Below are 23,466 nucleotides of genomic sequence, written 5' to 3' on the forward strand. Positions count from 1 at the left end.
CGATGGCTACACTAATAGCGACCACCAGGCGGTCTGTTTTAGTGTAGACAACAACGAGAGGGGGCAAGCGACGGGTAGAGCCAACACTCCGACCGTTCGCGGGTGGAAGACATCGCACTTTGATGCCGAGGTATTCGAAGAGGCAATGAGAAGGGAGCGCGAGGGGGGCAGTTGGCTTCGCCCGACTGCTGACCAACTAGTTGCTATGCTATCGCGGGCGTGCGACGCCACCATGCCTAGGACTCGCCAACCTAGGAATGGAAAGCCACCGGTTTACTGGTGGACGGACGCGATAGCCAACCTTCGCAGTGCGTGCCTCCGTGCAAGACGGAGGATGCAGCGTGCGCGAAACGAAGAAGAGAGGACAGAGCGCCGCGCAGCATTCAGTTCGGCAAGATCGATGCTAAAGAGTGCGATAAAGGCCAGCAAGAGGGCCTGCTTCGATAGGCTATGTGCGAGTGCCAATACAAATCCGTGGGGTGACGCCTACAGGATCGTAATGGCCAAGACTAAAGGCGCGCTGGCGCCTGCAGAGCGATCACCAGCGATGCTGGAGCGTATCATCGAGGGACTCTTTCCACGCCACGAGCCAAGTCCTTGGCCTCCGGCGGTCGAGTCTCACGTCCGACGTTCCAGTATCTCAGACATAGACCAGAGATGGTCGGCCAACCTGCCGAGCATCCAATCCGTGAGCGACGACAGCCGTGTCGAGGCAGGGGAGGAGGCAAGGGTTACGAATGAGGAACTCATCGTGATCGCCAAATCCCTAAAGGTGAGCAAGGCACCGGGACCGGATGGTATCCCTAACCTGGCGATCAGGCTGGCGATAAAAACGGCCCCCGGGCTGTTCAGGGCAGTCATGCAGAGGTGCCTGGATGACTGTCTCTTTCCGGACAGGTGGAAGCGGCAGAGACTGGTCTTATTGCCGAAGGCTGGGAAACCGCCAGGGGACCCATCGGCATATAGACCTATCTGCCTGCTGGACACCGCGGGCAAGGTGCTTGAGAGGATCATCCTCAACAGACTGGTGAGGTACACGGAGGGTGTACACGGTCTGGCAAGTAACCAGTTCGGCTTCCGGAAGGGCAGGTCCACGCTGGACGCAATCTCTTCCGTCATCAAGACGGCGGAGGTAGCAATCCAGCGCAAGAGAAGGGGAATACGCTACTGCGCAATCGTCACGCTCGACGTGAAGAATGCGTTCAATAGTGCCAGTTGGGACTCCATAGCGCTCGCGCTCAGGAGCATCCATGTACCGGTGTCGCTGTACAAGATTCTGGAAAATTATTTCCAGAATCGAGTACTTGTTTACGACACAGAGGAGGGTCAGAAGTGCGTCCCAATTACCGCAGGAGTTCCGCAAGGTTCTATCCTGGGCCCGGTGTTGTGGAATGTCATGTATGACGGAGTGTTAAAACTCAAGTTCCCTGTAGGGGTTGTGATCGTCGGCTTTGCAGACGACATAACGCTGGAGGTTTACGGCGAGTCTATCGAGGAGGTCGAGTTGACGGCCGCGCACTGTATACGCAAGGTCGAGGACTGGATGCGCTCCAGGAAACTGGAGCTCGCGCATCATAAGACGGAGGTCATGGTTGTGAACAACCGTAAATCGGAGCAACAGGCGGTGGTCAGAGTCGGAGACTGCACCATCACCTCGAAGCGATCCCTGAAGCTCTTGGGGGTTATGGTGGACGACAAGCTCACGTTCGGGAGTCACGTCGACTATGCCTGTAAGAGGGCCTCATCGGCTATTGCAGCACTATCTCGTATGATGTCCAATAGCTCAGCGGTTTATGGCAGCAAGCGAAGACTTCTTGCCAGCGTGGTTTCGTCCATACTTAGGTATGGTGGGCCAGTGTGGTCCAGAGCGCTAGGTACTAACAGTTACCGTGGCAAACTGGAAAGTACCTACAGGCTCATGTGCCTGAGAGTTGCGAGTGCGTATCGTACGGTGTCATACGATGCAATATGTGTCTTGTCCGGCATGATGCCTATCAGCATCGCCATCAAGGAGGACAGAGAGTGTTTCGACCAACGTGACACAAGGGGCATACGAGGTACCAGAAGGTCATTCTCGATGCTCCGTTGGCAGAGGGAATGGTCTAATTCCACAAAGGGCAGATGGACGCACCGACTCATACCGGAGATATCCGGCTGGGTCGGGAGACGACATGGCGAAGTGAACTTCCACCTGACACAAATCATGTCAGGCCATGGTTGTTTCAGGCAATATCTGCACAGGTTCGGACACGCGGTGTCCCCCATGTGTCCCGAGTGCGTGGAGGAGGAGGAGACTGCTGAGCACGTCTTCTTCGTATGCCCCCGTTTCGTAAGAGCGCGGAGCAACATGATGGCTGTGAGCGGGCCTGGCACTACTCCGGACAATCTAGTCCGGAGGATGTGCGACGACCCGGACATCTGGAACGCGGTCTGTGCGGCCGCCTCTCAGATTGTTCTGGAGCTGCAACGTGTGTGGCGGGTCAACCACCAACACGCCAGTGGTAGCTAATTACCAGTCTCCAGGTAGTTAGCTAGGAGGTTATAAGAGTAAAGAGGGTGCATCACGCACAAAAGCCACTTCCCGACGTAATACTTAACAGTCGTCCCGGGAAGACCAGGGCTGGAGACTGGAGGGGTTTTAGTGGGTCGGGACAGGGATAAGTAGGTGTCTGGGGGAGTGTAACTACCCCAGCATCTCTCCCCTAGTCTCATCCCCACACCCTGAGTTCTCTTCTCAGGTGTCTGTTTGCAGATTTCCCCGCCACCTTAAAAAAAAAAAAAAAAAAAAAAAAAAAAAAAAGAGGTCATTGCGGGAGTACTACCACTCAAAGAGAGGCTATTCGAGTTGGCTCTTCGTTTCCTCATCAGATCGGAGATAGCAAACCCAATGATAATCGAGAACTATGAGAGGTGTTTGGAAGTTGTTCAGAAACCCTGTATGTCAGTATACCAGCGGTTCATGACCATGGAGATAAACCCTTCGGTTGTTGCTCCATCCCGTGAGATTTCAACATCGCTCAACAATTCTTCTGTTGTATTTGATTTGACGATGAAACAAGAAATCCATGGAATTCCCGAACACCTTAAACCAACAGTTGTGCCATCAATATTTTCGGCAAAATTCGGCCACCTCCCAGTACAGAACTCCTTTTTCACGGACGGATCTGTGATGGATGGACAATCCGGATATGGCGTTTTTAACACAGATCATCACATATCCCGCAAACTGGCACAGCCTTGCTCCATATATGTAGCTGAGTTAGCTGCCATACACAATTCGCTGCGAATTATCGAGCTCAAGACACCAGGCAATTATTTCATCTTCTCGGACAGCCTCAGTTCTATCGAAGCTCTCCGATCGATTAAACCGGTCAAGCACCCGTCCTATTTCCTTCCGGAAATTAGACGGATATTAGAAGTGCTGGTTGATCGGTCTTTCATTATCTGCTTTGTGTGGGTCCCCTCTCATTGCTCAATCCCAGGCAATGAAGAAGCTGATTTATTAGCGAAAAGGGGTGCCATAGAAGGAGATATATTTGATAGACCGATCATCTATACCGAGTATTTTCACCTGCCTCGACAACTGGCCCTGGCAAACTGGCAGGAAAAATGGGATAAAGACGATCTTGGGCGATGGATGCACTCGATTTCGCCCAAAGTGTCTACAAAAGCTTGGTTCAAAGGGTTAGATTTAACTCGAGATTTCATTCGAGTTATTTCGCGCCTAATGTCCAATCACTATGTTGCAAACGCACACCTTTATCGAATAAACTTAGTCGATAGTAATCTGTGCGAATGTGGAGGGTACGAAGATATAGATCATATAGTCTTCGTATGCCCTAAGTACCACAGAGCAAGGACCAAGCTTATTGATTCTCTCCGAAAACAGAAAGTGACATTTACAATGCAAGTACGGGATGCGCTTGCTAGCCGCAACCCAGCGCTTGTAATACCTATTTATGACTTTTTAAGAGATATCAAGTATCGAATTTGATTATCTCCTTGCTTCTTCTTCTTATTTTTCCAACACAACCTCCATCAAAAAGTTTCACACTAATTCTGTTCCTTTTTTTTTTCTTTTATTGATCTTTTTAGAGACACATGAATCATCGCTTCTTTCTGAGAGACATGATCCACCAAACATAGATATAAGTTTTGATTTCTAAAGATATAAGGAACCATCACACCTTAACGAATAGTATTAAGAATTGATATTTACTCATACAGAGAAGAAATTTATTTATTATTGTTATTGTTAGCCGTAGGTCTAAATGATATGTATTTTTAAATTGTATTTATAAAAGAGAAAAGATGAGAGGGTTTTTATGCCTGTTTGAGGAGGAGCAGTCGGGATACAGGCTCTACTCAAGCTGGCTTTTCCCTACTCCAAAAGATATTCGGCCCCGTTATGCTTTGCGGTTGGGCCTAAATAAATATTAGAGTTTAAAAAAAAAAAAAAAAGTAAATTGAAGTGGTTAACTTCAACAGGTTATGGGCCCAGGACAACTCATCGGAACTACTTGGCTGAGATGGCAACGCCACAAAAGGAAGCTATAGGCGGACAATCATCGTCCGGCAAGAAGAAGAAGAAGATTGTGGATAGCAGCGGAAATAGCCAAGCTGCAGCTAGCAGCGGAAATGGTCAAGCTGCGGGTGGCAGCGGAAGCAGAAGAGCTGCGGGTAGCGGCGGAAGTGGCCAAGCGGTGGCCAGCAGCGGAAATGGTCAAACTGCGGGTAGCAGTAGAAGCGGTCAAACTGCGGGTAGCAGTAGAAGCGGTCAAACTGCGGGTAGCAGTAGAAGCGGTCAAACTGCGGGTAGCAGTAGAATCGGTCAAACTGCGGGTAGCAGTAGAATCGGTCAAACTGCGGGTAGCAGTAGAAGCGGTCAAACTGCGGGTAGCAGTGGAAGTAACCATGCTGTGGGTAGCAGCGGTAACGGTCGTGCTGCGGGTGGCAGCGGCAATGCTGGTGCTGGTGCTGTGGGTAGCAGCGGATGCAGTCTAACTACGGGCGGAGCATATGATGCTGCAGGACAGGATCTGGATGATATTCTCGTCCCAAATGCTGCCACTCTGATGCTAATTCAACGACGCAGCGTCGCTGTGGGAATGTTCAGCGGCGAGGAAAAGCAGTTTACTGCATGGAAATGGCGTTTGATGCTCCATTTGACCAGACTCAAATTGGATCATACTCTTCAACGCACGCCGCTAGAAGAGCCATATGGAGGACCCGATCCAGAAGCCACACCAGAGGAAGAAGAACAGCGAATGCGTCGCTACAGGAAACGCTGTGAGGAAGATGATGCAGCTATTGATGAAATCTGCTGCACCCTCACTAATGAACCATTGCAAAAAATCATGCATTGTACTTATGCAAAACAGTGCATGGATGCATTGGTACAAGCATACCAACGCAATGGTACGCTTGTTGCAATGTGCGTGAGACGTCAATTGTATGGTCTAGAGAATAGGCAATTTGGCAACTTGAACGAGCTCATTGAAACACATTCCAAACTTGTGCGAGAACTGCAGCGTGCAGATCCACAATCGTCGCATCGTGAGTACATACAAACGCTCTTGGGAGCACTACCGGAACAATACAACAACGTAGTTGCACAAATATTATTACTACCAGAAGAGGTCCTACAGAGGAAACTTTTAGAAGATCTACACCGAATCTTATGCGATGCTGAAATATTGCAATGCCGGAATTCGAATGCAGAAGAAAATATTGCGTTTCTGGCCGAAAACAACGATCGACAGCGTAACATCAGATGTTATGGATGCAACCAACATGGGCATTATCGCAATAAATGCCCAATTGAAAAACGCAAACGCAAAGAAAATAGATGAGTAGGTAATCAATACGAACGTAGAGAACATGCTCTAATGGCTGGTATTCGTCGACATCGCTCACGTCCTTTAATGGTAGTGGACTCTGGTGCTTCTAACCATATGTTTAATGACGTTAACATAATGCGGGAATTGCGGGACCTTGAGGAAACAATCACTGTTACTACTGCTAAGGAAGGAGAAGAACTACAAGCTAAGCGTATTGGAACTGTTTCACTACAATCTGTAATCGGATTTAATAAAATGCAGAATTTGAAGCTGTACGACGTTCTACTCATTCCTGAGTTGCAGGAAAATTTGATTACCGTTAAAAGGGTGGTTAGCCTCGGAAAGGAAGTTCTGTTTGCTGACAATTTTGTTACTAATCGGGAAAAATCTGGAGAAACTATTACCAAAAGATACCTCGAAAACGGGCTCTATTTGCTAGATGTATACGGCGAAGCAATGAATGAAAATGCTTTGGTTTGCAAGAACGATAATTTGGTTCAATGGCACAAACGATTTGGTTATCTTGGAAAATCTAACTTGGATGATAGTTTTGCAACAGCAGAAGACGATGGTGCTTTCGGGGATGATAACGAACAAAACGGAGCAAATCAAGAGCTTCGAAGAAGCGAAAGAGAAAGACGACCACCAGAATGGATGAATAATTATGAAACAGCATTCAGTGCCAATGAATTTATACAAGAAATTCCTCAATCCATTGATCTTTTAAAAAGACGTGATGATTGGATGAAATGGAAAGAAGCAATTGAAATAGAACTTGCCTCCTTGTATGAAAATAAAACATGGACTACTATAGAAAGTATATCAAAACACCACAAACCGATTAAATCCAAATGGTTGTTTACAATTAAGGACGATGCTGGATACAAGGCTAGATTAGTTGCCAAAGGTTGCTCACAAAGACCGGGTCTTGATTATCAGGATACATTTGCACCCGTGGCGAAAATGAGTAGCATTCGTATTATGTTATCACTTGCCAACGAACAAAAATTAAAGATTCATCAAGTGGATGTAAAAACGGCATTTTTGTATGGAGAACTTACAGAAGATATTTACATGGAGCTACCATTGGATGAATATGGGGTTTCTAACATTGTTAAATTACAAAAGACACTATACGGCTTGAAGCAAGCAGGACGAAAATGGGATGAACGCTTTGATAATGCAATGCGAAAACTTGGATTATTACCATTATATAATAATTGCTGCATATACAAAATGAAGGAACGTGTCTTGTATGTCGTATTATATGTAGATGATTTACTCATAATTGGTCAATTCATGGACGATATCAATTGGATTAAAGCTGAATTATCCAAGCAATTTCAAATGAAGGATCTCAGTGAAGTTTCTCATTTTTTGGGATTAGACATTATAAGAGATCTGGAAAATCAGAGAATGGTAATTTCACAGATGAATTACACTAACAAAATTTTGAAGAGGTTCAATATGGAGAATTGTAAACCAGTTGCGACTCCAATGGATGTAAATCAAAAATGGAATCAAACCGGTGATCGTCTTACCACGCATCCTTACAGAGAATTGATAGGATGCTTACAATATCTAGCGTTGTGTTCAAGACCGGATATTTGCGCCGCAGTCAACATTTTAAGTAAATTTCAGTCTAGCGCTGATGATAATCATTGGACTGGATTAAAGCGCATCCTGAGATATCTTCAAGGAACTAAAAATACAAAACTTGTACATCACAAAAATAACGACTTACCAACGCTACAAGGATACGCGGATGCAGACTTTGGCAATGATTCAGAAGACAGGAAATCTATTTCTGGATATGTTTTCCAAGTGTTCGGATATCTCGTTTCGTGGTCAACCAAACGTAGCCTATCCTCAACTGAGGCAGAACTCAGTTTTCTCTGTTCTGCAACCAAGGAAGCAATGTGGCTTTCAAATTTGCTATCTGAATTAGAGGTGAAGAATTTGCCATTCATAATCTATGAAGACAACATACCATGTATCAGGTTTTCTGAGGAACCCCGGGAACATCAAAGAATAAAACACATCGACGTGAAATTTGTTTTCATCAGGGATGTTATAAAAAGAGGTCATCTCACATTACAGTACATTCCCACTCAAGAGCAACTAGCAGATGCGTTGACTAAGGCTTCACCTAAAACTCAGCATCAAAAGTTATTTGAAAAACTAAAAGTTAAAATTGAGGGGAGGTGTTGAAGTATGCAATTTTACAGTACTTGTCTACTACATCTGACATACAACTTTACACTCTTGTGTATAAGCTTGAATGAAAGCATCGAACTGTTGTATATGATTATATCCTTTTGTATACTGTTGTAGGTTTCTAGCTTGAATTTTCTTGTAGTAAACATAGCTATCGCCAATGTACCATGTAGAGTAGGAATTAGGTTGTAAGGATAATCACTGTAATTTGAATTTCAAGTCAAGCTGACAGTTAGTCAGCAGATCAATAAAAGTAAATCCATAGTCTTTTCGGCAGCCGAGCAGGAAAGTCGTTTTTCTTGAGTGCTCTGTGAATTACCGAAATTAATATCTCGCTTCTTTCTAGCGTTGGTGTTGTGTGGCGTGCGAATACGCGTCGTTATTGGTGGGGGAGCCCCGACTGCCGAACAGCGCCAGTGGTAGTGGTGCTAATCGGCGCGATTGCTGCGTGCGCGTGTGAAGGTGGTGAGTCGTGCTTGTTTTGGCGCGAGTGCTGAAAGGTGTCGTGCTGGTCCAGCATCAGCGTAGGTCGATTCCCGCAGCAAAGGAGTACGGAGCTGTGGTAGTGGTTAGTTGGCGCGTGTGCTGTGGAACCCTGACGGGAGGAAAGCGTACGGCGTCGCCGCTCTGCAGTTGAAGAGACAGCGCAAGCAGTGCTGCTGATTCACATACATATAAAGATAAGTGACACAACCTTTATATATATATATATATTTTTTTTTTTTTTAAACTTTTTATTTCCATATATACATACAGATATATTTCGATTTCGTATTTCCTCTCCTATTTATATATAGTCATACTCTTTAGCTTTAAATATATAAGTATTTCAATATATTCCATATATTAATTAGTAGCGGCATATAGTTCACAACCGCTATGGCGGTAGGTGGATTGCCTATTCCACCGGACATCTCATCTTGCTCAGAAGGTGACGAGCCCGGGATGGATTTTTCTGACATCCCGAATAATGAAAATAACGCTTTTTTCGATGTCGTTAAAAAGCGTAAAAGACCCCGTAAAACTGCCCCGGTTATCCCATCGAGTAAAGATGAGTCAACTCGGGTTAAAATGTATCAGGTTAACCAACCTGGTCTACGTTGGGTCGTGTATTTCCGACCCAAAAACAAGCCTCTCAGAGTTTTACAGATATGCAAAACTCTAAAGGAAAAGTACTCGAGCTTGACCGAGGTCTACAAGGTCAAAGCGGATAGACTCAAGGCAACATTCTCGGATCCCCGACAAGCAAATGCTGTCGTCCAGGATCCAAATTTCAATATCGAGTACCGCGTTTATATACCGGCACGCGTAGTTGAAATAGAGGGTGTTATAACCGAGGCTGACCTCACCGAAGAGGATGTTGTGAAAGGTATTGGATGCTTTAAAAATCCATCCCTTCCTGAAATAAAAATCCTCGAATGCAGGAGAATGTATTCGAAGGATAATACGGGCAATTATTCCCCAAATGACTCGTTTAGAGTGACTTTTGAGGGAAAAGTACTCCCGGATTTTGTCGAGCTCCACAAGCTTCGACTACCCGTGAGACTTTTCTTTCCAAAAGTCATGACGTGTACGAATTGTTTGCAGTTAGGGCACACGAAGACCTACTGCAACAAGAAACCTAAATGCTCCAAGTGTGGTGAAATCTCCGAGATTAACCACGCTTGCGGCGATCAAGAGACAAAATGCTGTCTTTGTGGTGGTGATCCACATGAAGTCGAGGCGTGTCCAAAATATAAACAACGCTCAGAAGCGTTAAAGAAATCGACAAAACAACGCTGTAAGCAGTCATTTGCACAGATGCTTAAGACTGCCTTACAGCAACAGGAAAACCCATATTCCAGCTTGGAACATGACGATCCCAATGATGATGAAGAGGTATATCAACCTCTTCCGTCAAGTGGAGCCGTGCGTAAACGACCAAGCGTATCTTCCCCCAAGCTTCCTAGAAAGGAGCAGAAGAAAACACATATAGATACCCCAAGTGGTCCACCTTCCAAGCAAAATATTGCTAAGCCGTCACCTCCAGGATTCAAGCTTAATCCTGAGGGTAACAATTTCGATAAAGAGTTTCCCAAACTACCAGGAAAACAATCTGCTTCCGCCAAAAAACAGACATCGGAATCTGAAATACCGACCACTGATGGACGTATCTCATTCAAAATGATCGTTGAATGGATATTTACCACTTTTGGTCTATCTGATTCCCTCAAGAGTATGATTTCGGCTTGGCTTCCAACAATTTGCATGTTGGGTAAGCAATTAAGCACCAAATGGCCCCTCCTCGCGTTCGTATCCTTCGATGTCTAAATCAGACAGCCGAAGTGACGAATCGACAACAAGGATCATACAATGGAACTGTAGAAGCTTGATCCCCAAATTAGATAAATTTAAACTCCTGCTTCACGATAGCAAATGCGATATTTTCGCGCTATCTGAAACATGGTTGTCAACTGATACGACACTTGCCGTTCAAGACTTCAATGTCATCCGTTTAGACCGAGGAAACTCTTATGGCGGAGTGCTCCTTGGTATCAAAAAATGCTACCCATTCTTCCGAATTCCTCTCCCAGCAATTGATGCAATAGAAATTGTTGCTTGCCATATAACAATTGCTGGGGAGGGCCTCACTGTCGCATCAGTCTACATTCCGCCTAGAGCGGTTATTAACCGGTTGCAGCTATCACAAATAACGGAACTGCTTCCGTCTCCACGCCTCATCCTGGGAGATTTCAATTCTCACGGTACGGCGTGGGGCGCACCCAGGGATGATAGCCGCGCTGTTCTTATTGAAAGCTTTCTCGATGACATCGATATGACCTTATTGAACATACCTGGGTTAGCTACGAGAATTGCAAGGCCTCCAATACGAGAGAGCACATTAGACTTGTCGATGTGTTCCTCCTCAATGGCTTTGGACTGCAAATGGGAGATTATTCAAGATCCCCACGGTAGCGACCATTTGCCAATCAGTATTTCGATTAAGAGCAGGCTCCATTCTGCTACCACAGTCGAAGTAGAGTATGATCTTACCCGGAATATTGATTGGGAAAAATTCTCGAACACAATATCCCAGGGTCTCGAAACAACGGATGAGCTTTCTTCATCCGACGAATACAACTTCCTTGCAACATTAGTGCTAGATAGCGCGTTGCAATCTCAGAAGAGACCTGCCCCTGAGAACAAGTTGAAAATTCGTCCCAACAAGCAATGGTGGGACAAAGAATGCACCGAGATAAAAAAAGCTCTAAAAGCATCATACATAGCATTCAGGGATGGTGGTTCAATTGAGCTTTATGATCAGTTTAGGGAGCTGGAAATAAAACAGTCTAAGCTACACAAACTGAAAAAAAGATCATACTGGCAAAATTTCATAAGCTCGTTACCCAGAGATGCTTCTATGAGCTATCTCTGGAATACGGCTCGAAAAATGCGCAATAGGTCGGACAGTAATGAGGCTAATGAATACTCTGAACGTTGGATCTATGATTTCGCGAAAAAGGTATGCCCAGACGCTGTCCCATCACAGCAAAAATTTAGCGATACAACAGCTATTGAAGAATCAGAATTTACCATGTTGGAGTTTTCAATTGCCCTCGCGTCTTGCAAGAACAAGGCTCCAGGACCGGACAGGATCAAATTTAATTTGATGAAAAACCTGCCGGACTCGGCCAAGCTACGATTTCTTAAACTGTTTAATAAGCTTATCAGGAACAATATGATTCCGGAAGCTTGGAGACAGGTTAAGATTATCGCAATCAAAAAGCCAGACAAACCTGCCGCAGATCACCGCTCGTACAGGCCGATTGCGATGCTCTCATGCATACGCAAATTGCTTGAAAAAATGATCCTGCGTAGACTTGACAACTGGGCAGAAACAACTAACCAACTATCAGAGACCCAGTTCGGCTTCCGTAGGGGCAAGGGCCCTAACGATTGCCTGGCATTGCTAGCCACAGAAGCGGAAATGGCTCTTGGCAGCAAACAACAAATGACCTCGGTTTTCCTGGATATCACAGGCGCATTTGATTCAGTTTCAATCGAAATTCTTTCCGAGAAACTGCATCAGAGAGGATTCTCCCCTATATTAACAAACTTTTTGATCAACCTGCTGTCTGAAAAGCATTTACTTTTCAACCACGGTTCTTCAACAATAACACGAACAAGCTACATGGGTCTCCCCCAAGGCTCTTGTCTGAGTCCGCTGTTGTACAACTTCTACATCAGTGACATCGACACATGCTTGACGGACGGCTGTACAATGCGCCAGTTAGCTGACGACTGCGTTGTATCAGTCACGGCGACTCTAGCTGTAGACATGAAAAACAGCCTGCAAAATACGCTAGATAATCTGACCGGTTGGGCCAGTTGTCTTGGAATCGAATTCTCGCTTGAAAAAACGGAGATGGTAGTCTTTTCAAAAAAGCGACCACCACCTCGCTTCGAGCTAGTTCTGTCCGGAATACCCATCACTCAGTCACCTAGCTTCAAGTATCTAGGAGTATGGTATGACTCTAAGTGCACATGGGAAAAACATGCCAATTACCTGAAGCAAAGATGCCAACCGAGAATTAATTTTCTTCGGATGGCAACAGGAACATCATGGGGAGCGCATCCAGAGGATTTAATACGACTCTACCAAACCACTATTCTCCCCGTAATAGAATACGGCAGCATATGCTTCAGAGGAGTCGCAGCCTCACACATGCTGAAGCTAGAGAGGATACAATACCGTTGTTTGCGTATCGCTCTAGGCTGCATGCGATCGACACATACCATGTCCCTAGAGGTCATTGCGGGAGTACTACCACTCAAAGAGAGGCTATTCGAGTTGGCTCTTCGTTTCCTCATCAGATCGGAGATAGCAAACCCAATGATAATCGAGAACTATGAGAGGTGTTTGGAAGTTGTTCAGAAACCCTGTATGTCAGTATACCAGCGGTTCATGACCATGGAGATAAACCCTTCGGTTGTTGCTCCATCCCGTGAGATTTCAACATCGCTCAACAATTCTTCTGTTGTATTTGATTTGACGATGAAACAAGAAATCCATGGAATTCCCGAACACCTTAAACCAACAGGTGTTCCATCAATATTTTCGGCAAAATTCGGCCACCTCCCAGTACAGAACTCCTTTTTCACGGACGGATCTGTGATGGATGGACAATCCGAATATGGCGTTTTTAACACAGATCATCACATATCCCGCAAACTGGCACAGCCTTGCTCCATATATGTAGCTGAATTAGCTGCCATACACAATTCGCTGCGAATTATCGAGCTCAAGACACCAGGCAATTATTTCATCTTCTCGGACAGCCTCAGTTCTATCGAAGCTCTCCGATCGATTAAACCGGTCAAGCACCCGTCCTATTTCCTTCCGGAAATTAGACGGATATTAGAAGTGCTGGTTGATCGGTCTTTCATTATCTGCTTTGTGTGGGTCCCCTCTCATTGCTCAATCCCAGGCAATGAAGAAGCTGATTTATTAGCGAAAAGGGGTGCCATAGAAGGAGATATATTTGATAGACCGATCATCTATACCGAGTATTTTCACCTGCCTCGACAACTGGCCCTGGCAAACTGGCAGGAAAAATGGGATAAAGACGATCTTGGGCGATGGATGCACTCGATTTCGCCCAAAGTGTCTACAAAAGCTTGGTTCAAAGGGTTAGATTTAACTCGAGATTTCATTCGAGTTATTTCGCGCCTAATGTCCAATCACTATGTTGCAAACGCACACCTTTATCGAATAAACTTAGTCGATAGTAATCTGTGCGAATGTGGAGGGTACGAAGATATAGATCATATAGTCTTCGTATGCCCTAAGTACCACAGAGCAAGGACCAAGCTTATTGATTCTCTCCGAAAACAGAAAGTGACATTTACAATGCAAGTACGGGATGCGCTTGCTAGCCGCAACCCAGCGCTTGTAATACCTATTTATGACTTTTTAAGAGATATCAAGTATCGAATTTGATTATCTCCTTGCTTCTTCTTCTTATTTTTCCAACACAACCTCCATCAAAAAGTTTCACACTAATTCTGTCCCTTTTTTTTTTCTTTTATTGATCTTTTTAGAGACACAAGAATCATCGCTTCTTTCTGAGAGACATGATCCACCAAACATAGATATAAGTTTTGATTTCTTAAGATATAAGGAACCATCACACCTTAACGAATAGTATTAAGAATTGATATTTACTCATACAGAGAAGAACTTTATTTATTATTGTTATTGTTAGCCGTAGGTCTAAATGATATGTATTTTTAAATTGTATTTATAAAAGAGAAAAGATGAGAGGGTTTTTATGCCTGTTTGAGGAGGAGCAGTCGGGATACAGGCTCTACTCAAGCTGGCCTTTCCCTACTCCAAAAGATATTCGGCCCCGTTATGCTTTGCGGTTGGGCCTAAATAAATATTAGAGTTTAAAAAAAAAAAAAATAAAAGTAAATTGAAGTGGTTAACTTCAACAAACATAAACAGTTGCAGCTAACAGTGAAGATCGCCAACGAATTTCGCAATATCATTTTGCCATTTTGTATGTCGGCGATTTTGCATGCCCGTGCGACTTATCAAGCAACATATTTGGATAATTTCTGAAAACTATTCCTAGTCTATAAAGAATTTGGGAAACCACAATCGAAAATTATACGTTGTATAAAACGTAGAACCTATCTGACAATCAAATGCTTTTCACTTTACCGGTAGTTAAATTCTACGTGAAACTCACATGAAATGCATATGTCTACTGCATATGATTCATAGGATAGATCATCTCACCAGTTCATGATGAACTCAAATGACAATCACGTAAAATTTACTTGAAAATGACAGTGGAAATTATTCACATAACTTTTCCGGTAATTATAACGTAAAAAATATTTTGAGTGATTGTCCCGTGCCATGGTGAGTGACTCACGTATGAGAAGTTTTTTTTAGCTTCGCACCATCTTCGCTTCGGGCCCGATCAGATCAATAGGGAAGACAGAGGTTTTTTTCCGTGGTAATCTCATCACTCAGAATATTCAGATGATTCGCATCATTCACTTCATATGCATCGTTCGCACCGTTCGTACGGTTTGCATCAGTCATATTCTTCGGGTCTTTTTTTGGGTGAACCGAGCGATTAGCTTTCTTCAGCCAACAGTGCTGCGTAGTTGTAGTTTTTAAAAAATAAAAAGAGTCTAGCAGTGATGAACTGCCGCGCGTTAATAACAAAGATGAAGGATATTGCAGAGGAAAAGGCTGCTGCCACAGGGACAATAAAATATAGGTGCCTTATCGATGCTTTCAGTTTTGTCAAATTCGTTTTAAATTTCAGAAACCTATAATCAGTTGACTTCAAGAAACACAAAAATAAAAACATACATTGAATGAATGTCATTTTTTCCTTTTCAAACATCTCGAACAATACGTCTAAACTAATTCCTTAAACTATATTCCGCAAAATTTATTCTGTCAAAAATACATCCCTTTTCAGATGTATTCGATAAACAGAGAATTCGCTTGCCCACCCTAGGCGGCGACGTTTGTTTGGGTCTTGTACGAGTCTATTCTTACCAAAACCAACGGTGTTTTTTTTTTTCCTTTGTAAACGTCATTGGTCTTTCCCGACGCTTCGTTAGATTCGTTCGCTTCAGCTGTAAGTCGAATTGATGGTAACTTTTTTTCGGGTGGCGGAATGTGGTAACTCAGTGAGATACAATAGCAGGAGAAGAAGTAAAGGATAGAATACACCCAAACAGTTCATTAAGCACTGTTATTCGCACTTGATGATGCGATAGGCTGCAGCTCCAGTACCAAGTCACTAGTAAGTAGCGACGATGATGAATCATGAATGATTGTGATAATCAGCAACTTTGTTAAGCATTTATGCTGTCGGAAAACCAATGAAATGAACAAAACGGTTTGAGCTTTTTTTTCTTCCCCTTCCAATACTCAAGATTTTTTAAGGGGGAAGGGGGGAGGGGTGACATAAAATGAGAATAAAATTTCAAACGGCCTTAGAAAAAAAAAACAAACAACATCAATAAGATAAACTGCGTTACGAAATTTCACATATTTGAATCAAATAATTGATACAGCTATGTAGTTAACTGCTAGAAATATTATTTAGAGCAAAAAAAAGGTGTAAAGATTATCATGCTGCAATTTTTTCTATGAGAACTAAACTGTTGTGCTAATCTATTTCAACGGATAATATATTTCGTATGAAAGCACACTGTTTAAAAGTAACACATTTGCTAGACAGAACAGGAAGCAGTTTGAAAGTTATACATTTGCTAGACAGTTACACCAGCTTGAAGCTATGTTAACTATCAAATTCTGAGAAGGATACTTATAGAACAGGTTTTCAATTCAGTTTGAAGTCTGACATATATTGAACTAATTTAAACAAAGAATCTGTTCGTGCTACATCAAAACTACTTTTTCTGCACCGCTTGAAGAAAGTGTAGGAAGCGAATGAAATAGAGTGGAGTTTGAAAACTACAAAAATTAAACGGCTCAACTACAAATGTTGTCAAATGCCCGCACAATTGTGTTGGTAAAGAAAGATGAAAAACAAAACCTTAAGCGATGAAATTCCTATAAAGGCCTTTGATGGCTACGGTTTTTTATTTTTCTTAGTAGCTGCGATATGTCAGCGTTTTGAGCGATAATATAATGAATTCAACATTCAACGAGCGAGAGACAAGTCTACCTACAAATTTATGTGGGCTCGGTCGGAAAGGGATATAAAAACAATTGACAGTTACACATGCTAATGCAACTATACTAAAAATATTCGAAAAGTATAAAGTTAAAAATGAACTCTACTTCGCTTAAAGTCAAGATCATAGAGAAAATTAGTCACTCATTTCGCCATACATTGGGTTAACATGTTGACTGCCGACCATACATGGACTTTTTCGTATTTCGGTAAACAACACATTTCTAACAATCATGAAATCAATTTTGATTTTGAACGGCAACAATTTAATTGTGCTACTTACTCACTGCCTGCTGGCTGACATATGTTAACTTCTAGTTTGTGAACAGCAGATCCCAATAGTTGTTAGTCGTTTGAGTGTGATTACTGTTCCACGCATTACCTACCACATCTGAATTCATCCCACCCACACTTGCATCTTTCTTGAACCATTTATTCAGCCAGTCAACTACCTACATACAGCACAAATTCTAAAGCAACCAGCCGAACACACATCAAAGAAACTTTAAATATGGGCAAATCTAAAAATAGTGCTTTGATCATCATAGTACGAAATTGCGAACCATATCAGCCCTTCTGCAGCAGATGATTTCACGATATGTTGATACATAACCATATAAATGCTCACCTGTCTGGAAATGTTAAATTCACTCCAATCACTAGAAAATCGATACACTAGGAATGCTCCTACAACAATCCCTGGTCAACAAAACGTATGTGTTGCTATTGTGGATATTAAATTGTCTACAGAAATTTACTGAGTCTGAATCTAAAAGAAACAATCATTGCCGTATACGTTAAGCACTTTAAACGAACTAAGGCAGATTAAATTATAACGCACTGCGCTCGTGTACGTAAACGAATCATTAAATCCAAGCTCGCCTCTGCAAATTCCGTACGGTTGTCTTCACTACCTAATACAACTTCATTCGAGTTGATGAGTTTGGTTGTTCATTTTCTGTATAAGTACGAACGTATATGCCTACTTGTTTATATTGGTAAAGCGCTACTTGCCCAGTATGCTTATGCAGACATGCGAAGACGCAAGAATGAAGCTGATTATAGTGTAGTGCGGATCCTGCCGATTACAGCTGCGCGCTGATGAACTGAACGAAACAACGGATTATTTCGTACAGTTAACGCGCAAAGTAACACTACATGATGAATTAAGTTGACACATTGCATACAAAACTACTCTCTCGTTAAACAATAAGTTTTGTTGAAAGAGTGACGCTTCCGGATGCACAAATCTATTTTATTTATTTGCCGCTCGAAGCACATCGGTTAATTAAAAACAAGCAAAATGCTTGCACATGCAAAATGGCATTTTCTTAACTGAAAAAGATATTCAAAAAATGGCTAAGGTTCCATCTCCAACTTACGTAACGCTCGTAGAGTTAGGGGGTTCCGCCTAGTGTTACGAACTGTTACATAGCAGTGGGAGCAGATGAAATCAGTGTTACGTAACAGGAAAAAATCTTTTGCCAAATTATTCGTCCAATATTTTCATTGTCAAAGAATGGAATGTGTCACGTTGATCTAACTCAAAAAAAAATTTTTATTTAGTTGTGAAATAACCGAACCAAATGCCAAAACCTTTATTTCGAGTAATTGTTAAAATCGGTACAGTTATTTGAGAGCTATTGGCGTTCAAAAACTTCTGTTCCGCCAACCAAGAACAAGTGTTCATTTCTGTTTTCACAGAATATACCCGAGTATAGTGAAGAAAGACGTATTCCTACTTCAAAATCTTTTCAATAGCAACGCTGCCTGAGTTTACCACTATATTTTTGTTTATCGTCGTTTTCGGTTTACCCATATTAGCGATATTTTCGAAATGCTTGGTAAACGACGAATAATGGCAGATAGCAAACAGCAACAGAAAAACGTCTTTCTGATTGTAAAAACCTTGCTTCGAAGCAGATTCCAAATCCATGTTTAGTTTGATTCCTAGTGTGCAATCGGTCTTAGTTCAATACCTTTCAAAAAGGATAGTGCTACAGAATCGTTTTTCAAATGACAAATGCAATCACTATCACTAATATTTCTCGGGCGAATGAAACATATAATTGCCATTGCCATGGTAATATGTTCACCTACAAAGTTGTAGGTATCTACACAGCATCGTTTCAGAATCAGCTGTAGTTACAAAAATGTAGCAGCAGCCGTTTTCATGGCGATGCCAGTATCTGCTTATTATTTCCACTGCACCAATCACGAACCGCACAGCGAGTATTTTATCGGGGCAGAAGTTATGGTTCGCATTTCCATTCAAATATCTTCAACTAGTACTTAACTTCTGCTATGGGTATGTTTCTAGGTATTCACGAGAACATGTAAACTGCAATAGCTGCTAATTACCAATTAACTTTCAACTATTGCGTTGGAATATAAAAATATGTGTTGTTCCCAAGATGAATGGCTCATGTTTTCTGCTCAGTAAACCATAAATTGTTAATTAGAGTTCATATTATTCGTTTGATAGAATTCAATACATACTTCAACAATACACCGCACACATTCGCGTTTATACATACGAATGTACATACTCAGATAAAACAGAGCTCGTTCGATGCACACTAGAATGTGTGAAGCTCTGCAAAATGCTTCATGCGGATGCGGATGTATGTTATAAATTTGTTGCAAACACCTTTCGCCATATTGTCTAGAAACTCAGACGGAGCTTAATACGGTAACCTGTTTACAGAAAACTCGTGAACAATTCCACTCTTGGAAGCAGAAGCTCTGCGTACATAACAATGTGATTAATCATTATGATGACTAGTCATAGACTAGTTTTTCAATCACACATGGATTGTCCATGATGAAAACCGTTTCATTATTTATGTCGTTTCAACAAATTTAAATTTATATATTAAGCTGATACAAATTTTGAAGCCTTTTTATGTCCGAAGTTGTCAAGCTCAAAGTATTTTGAAAATAAAAAGTACTATAATAGTGTCACGATGATCACGTTATATGTATTGTAACGGCAGCAAACAATAGTCACCATTGATCATTGCACACAGAAAATAACCTCACTTTATTGATACGCACGGGTTGGTTTACAAGGTGTTAGAACTTTTTTCCATTCGCCGTCTCCTTGGAAACTGGAGAAGCACTCACCAGGTTTAACATGTAGAGACTAGAGAACAAACATATTTACACCTCCACCGAAAATTTTCCTCCAGCTGGCATTGAAGCAGAGTCTTTGTTTAGTACTTTAATTGTTTAAATACCGGTTGGAGTAATTGGATGGAAAGTTAAAATAAGTGTAATCTTTTTGTTTATTCTTGGAAACGCAGTTTTTAACAACACACTTCCGCATTTTCACTCGAGTCGAAAATTTTACAAGTCCATGTAAATAAACCCGCGATAGCTGTCAAATCTCAAATTTGCAACGGCCTTACTGAATCGGCCAGCCCCAGGTTAAATCATGAATCATTTGAACTAAATTAATTTTGTTTATCAATTTGTCAATTATTGTACAATGCCACTCATCAAATGAGCAAAATTCAATGTTTGTTGGGTATTATTGTAGTCATACACCGAACGGACAACAACTTACTTTCAGGGATCGACTTAGGGTAGCTGACGGCTTCGTCAGGTAGTATGCATTGTGGGCAGGATTCAATTTTCCATGCCCTACTGCTTTTGTTTCACTTAGGAACTCAATATATGTTATCTTACCTTGAACAGGGAACAAGTTTTTTTTGTTCGCACACTCAAAATATTTTTCACTTTATTGTTACGTGAAATTTCCTGTACTTATTCATTTTCTGTCATTTTGCATGATTTATGTGACAAACATAACATCTACGTGAAAATCACATGCATACTATGTTTTATCACTAGTATCTTCGTGAACTTGGCAACGTCGAACAGAATGTCATAGAAAAGTATCGCGTGAACTCTCTATGAGAAAATACACAGAAATCAAAATGGCGGAGCTGTTGTCTAACTCAGTCTCAGAATTTCAGAATTTCAGAATTTCTCGACGGCTTGCCAATAAGCGAGCTTTCGAAAAACCGTACGAATTTGACATCGAGCCTTGAGCTTACAGGTTTCACACAGATTTAGTTCAAAGGTCGAGGAGTTTCCTATACATAAACAGTTGCAGCTTACAATAGTTATCGCCGGCAAATGTCGTAATATTTGTCCGTTTTTATGTCGTTTGATTCATTTACGAATCGGCGATTTTGCATGGCCGTGCGATTTACCAAGCAACATATTTCTATAATTTCTAAAAACTATTTGCCGTCTCTTAAGAATTGGGGAAACAAAATTTGGAAATTTTACGTTGTATCAAACGTAGTAGCTAGCAGATAATCGAATGCTTTCCATTTTACCGGTAGTTGATTTCTACGTGAAGTTCACATAAAATGCATATGTCTGCTGTATAAGATTCATAGGACAAATAATCTCACCAGATCATGATGAACTCAAATGACAATCACGTAGAATCTACGTGAAAATGACAGTGGAAAATATTCACATAACTTTTCCGGTAATTAAGACGTGAAAATTATCTTGAGTGCATGAATGATTCATTTCATTTCGAACTCAACATGTGTTCATTGTTTTTTTTTACAAAATTGAAATGCAACTCTAATACATACAGATATTTTATCCGGCCGAAGAGAACATTCACAAAACACATTCTCATCGCTAGCGATATTTTGTTACCATTTTCTCGAAAAACGTACATTTGTTCACCTTAAGTAACCTCAATTCCGTCGCACTAGCGAAAGCAAATAGCGCACAAATAGCGCATGCACTTTGAACACTTACGGTTAATTAAAGGTACGGGATAAATAAAACTTCAGTTTATCCAACAAGTCGGTTCAGTTCGTTAACAGTCAGCACGGCATGTTACTAACGTTTTTGTTGACAGAACAAAAAGAAACTGTTTTTTGTTGCAAAACGTACCGTGTTCGTTATTCATTAGAGTTTATGACATGTGTTTGTTGAGTTGCAAACACTAGTAATGGTATTGGTTATTTGGTTCATTCCTACACAGAGAAATCATGATATAAATCAAATAGATATGTAGTGGTCAGATTTAGAGTTCGAACATATTTTGGGATGAATATGGAACCACTGCACACAGTGCGCACAGCGTAAATATTTCGATCGGGAGAGCTTCGCAGTCACTAGGTTAAAGAGTCCGCTTTGAAAAGCGTGTGGTCGTGAGTTAGAATCTTGGTAGAGTCAGGCCATTCTGTTGTTAAAGGACTTTAACATACATGCATACCCTTCTTTCAAACTGAATTCTATAGTACTCCTGTTGGCCTTCATCCTTACAAAAATAAGTCCCTCTCATAATAAAACTGTCTGAGTAACGTATATTAGTTCTCTTCAGGGAATTGTGATTGTGACGCGGTGTTGGTAAGAGGAACGAGGTTTTCGATAAGACTCCTTCCTCTTGACATAAAAAGTCCCTAGCCAAATACACCAAAACCAAAAACGCCAAAACACCTGGGTAATATCACAATATATCAAAATAATGTCTCTGGTCGCAGTGATGAATCCACAAAGAGGAATAAAATATTTCGATCCCTTTTGTTCTCACACAGTAAACGGCTACATATTAATATATAACCCTCCACTATCGTGTGTACAGAGCGCAGCTAACACATATACGAAGATGGCATCACTAGTATTAATTTGCTCAGGAGCACATGAAATTGATATCGTCAGAATTCTGCTTATACTTTAAAAGGCGGAGTAATAAAGTACGTTTATTTGCAATGCATAGCAATGAAACTAGAAGAAACGGGTATAGACCATTGCACGGTCACGTCACGCATCATAGTTTGACAGCTACTGGTAACTTTGTTTACCTTCGGGTGATGCAGTTTTGTTCTCAATTAAAGCAGATCAATTCAATTGTGATCAAAATGCCCTTTAAACGTTGTGCGTGAGGTGCCAGCACAGAAAACAGATATTCATGTTCATATAAAAAAGTTGAAAATAGTGTGTAAAAATTTGAATCAAAATACGTTTATACACTAACGACATCTGTCTTGTGGTGCCCCAGGTTGCACTGCATAAATTTTTCCGTATTGATATTTCATCGATATCTGTGCTTGACTTGTTAGTGACGTGAGCGCCGCATAGCGGGAGCATTACCACTTATGGTTAAACGACGGTTGCAAGTTTTTACACATCCTTTGAAAATAAGATGAATGTCTGTTCTCTGTGGTGCACTAAGAGCAATTTTAAATAGAGCAGCATTTCCACTACGCACACGATTGCTCCAGCAGGAAAAAGCACAAAATCTAAAACGTAAACAAAGTTAGCACCAACTGTCAGAAAAGTGAGGTTAAAGAGATTCGGTGAGATGGTCTATAGTTTAACAAGCATTAATTCTCTCTTTGCTATTGGCGAAAAGGAATTGCTCTGTTGAATTTTTCGTAACTTCCCTTAATTTTTCTAATCAGATAAAAAGTAGGAAAATATGACGAAAAAATATTAGAGAAAATTCGACCGCTTACTAAAGATGCAGTTTAAAATTCACAGGGCTGGTAGCAGGTCTCTTTTTAGAGACTTGGTCTCTATTTTAAAGCTAGTCTTTGAAAGTCTCTTTTTTTCAACGAAAGGTCTCTAAAGTCTCTTTTTTCTTCTAAAATGGTCTCCTTTTCACCTAAAAGTCTCTTTTTTGATTTCTCGTTCAAGTTATCAGAGGAGGTTGG

At 41.7% G+C, this 23,466-nt stretch overlaps 1 protein-coding gene across 5 annotated transcripts in view; it reads right to left on the reverse strand.

Annotated features, from left to right (window-relative positions):
• LOC129723767 (RNA-directed DNA polymerase from mobile element jockey) overlaps positions 1–21,695 on the reverse strand; it is a 43,694-nt gene extending 21,999 nt beyond the window's left edge. Inside the window, exons 1-3 of one of the 5 annotated variants that reach the window (XM_055678177.1) lie at positions 17,758–19,055; positions 17,613–17,694; positions 17,400–17,540 (exon numbers count right to left, since the gene is read on the reverse strand). The gene's annotated coding sequence lies outside the window, so the exon portion shown is untranslated. Of the gene's footprint in view, positions 1–17,054; positions 17,353–17,399; positions 17,541–17,612; positions 19,056–21,477 lie in introns of those variants that run through there. The other 4 variants (XM_055678181.1, XM_055678179.1, XM_055678180.1 and 1 more) reach the window with 4 other exon arrangements.
• Between the last annotated feature and the right edge of the window lie 1,771 nt (positions 21,696–23,466).

Source organism: Wyeomyia smithii, chromosome 2, assembly GCF_029784165.1.
Source record: "Wyeomyia smithii strain HCP4-BCI-WySm-NY-G18 chromosome 2, ASM2978416v1, whole genome shotgun sequence".
Lineage (NCBI taxonomy): Eukaryota > Metazoa > Arthropoda > Insecta > Diptera > Culicidae > Wyeomyia > Wyeomyia smithii.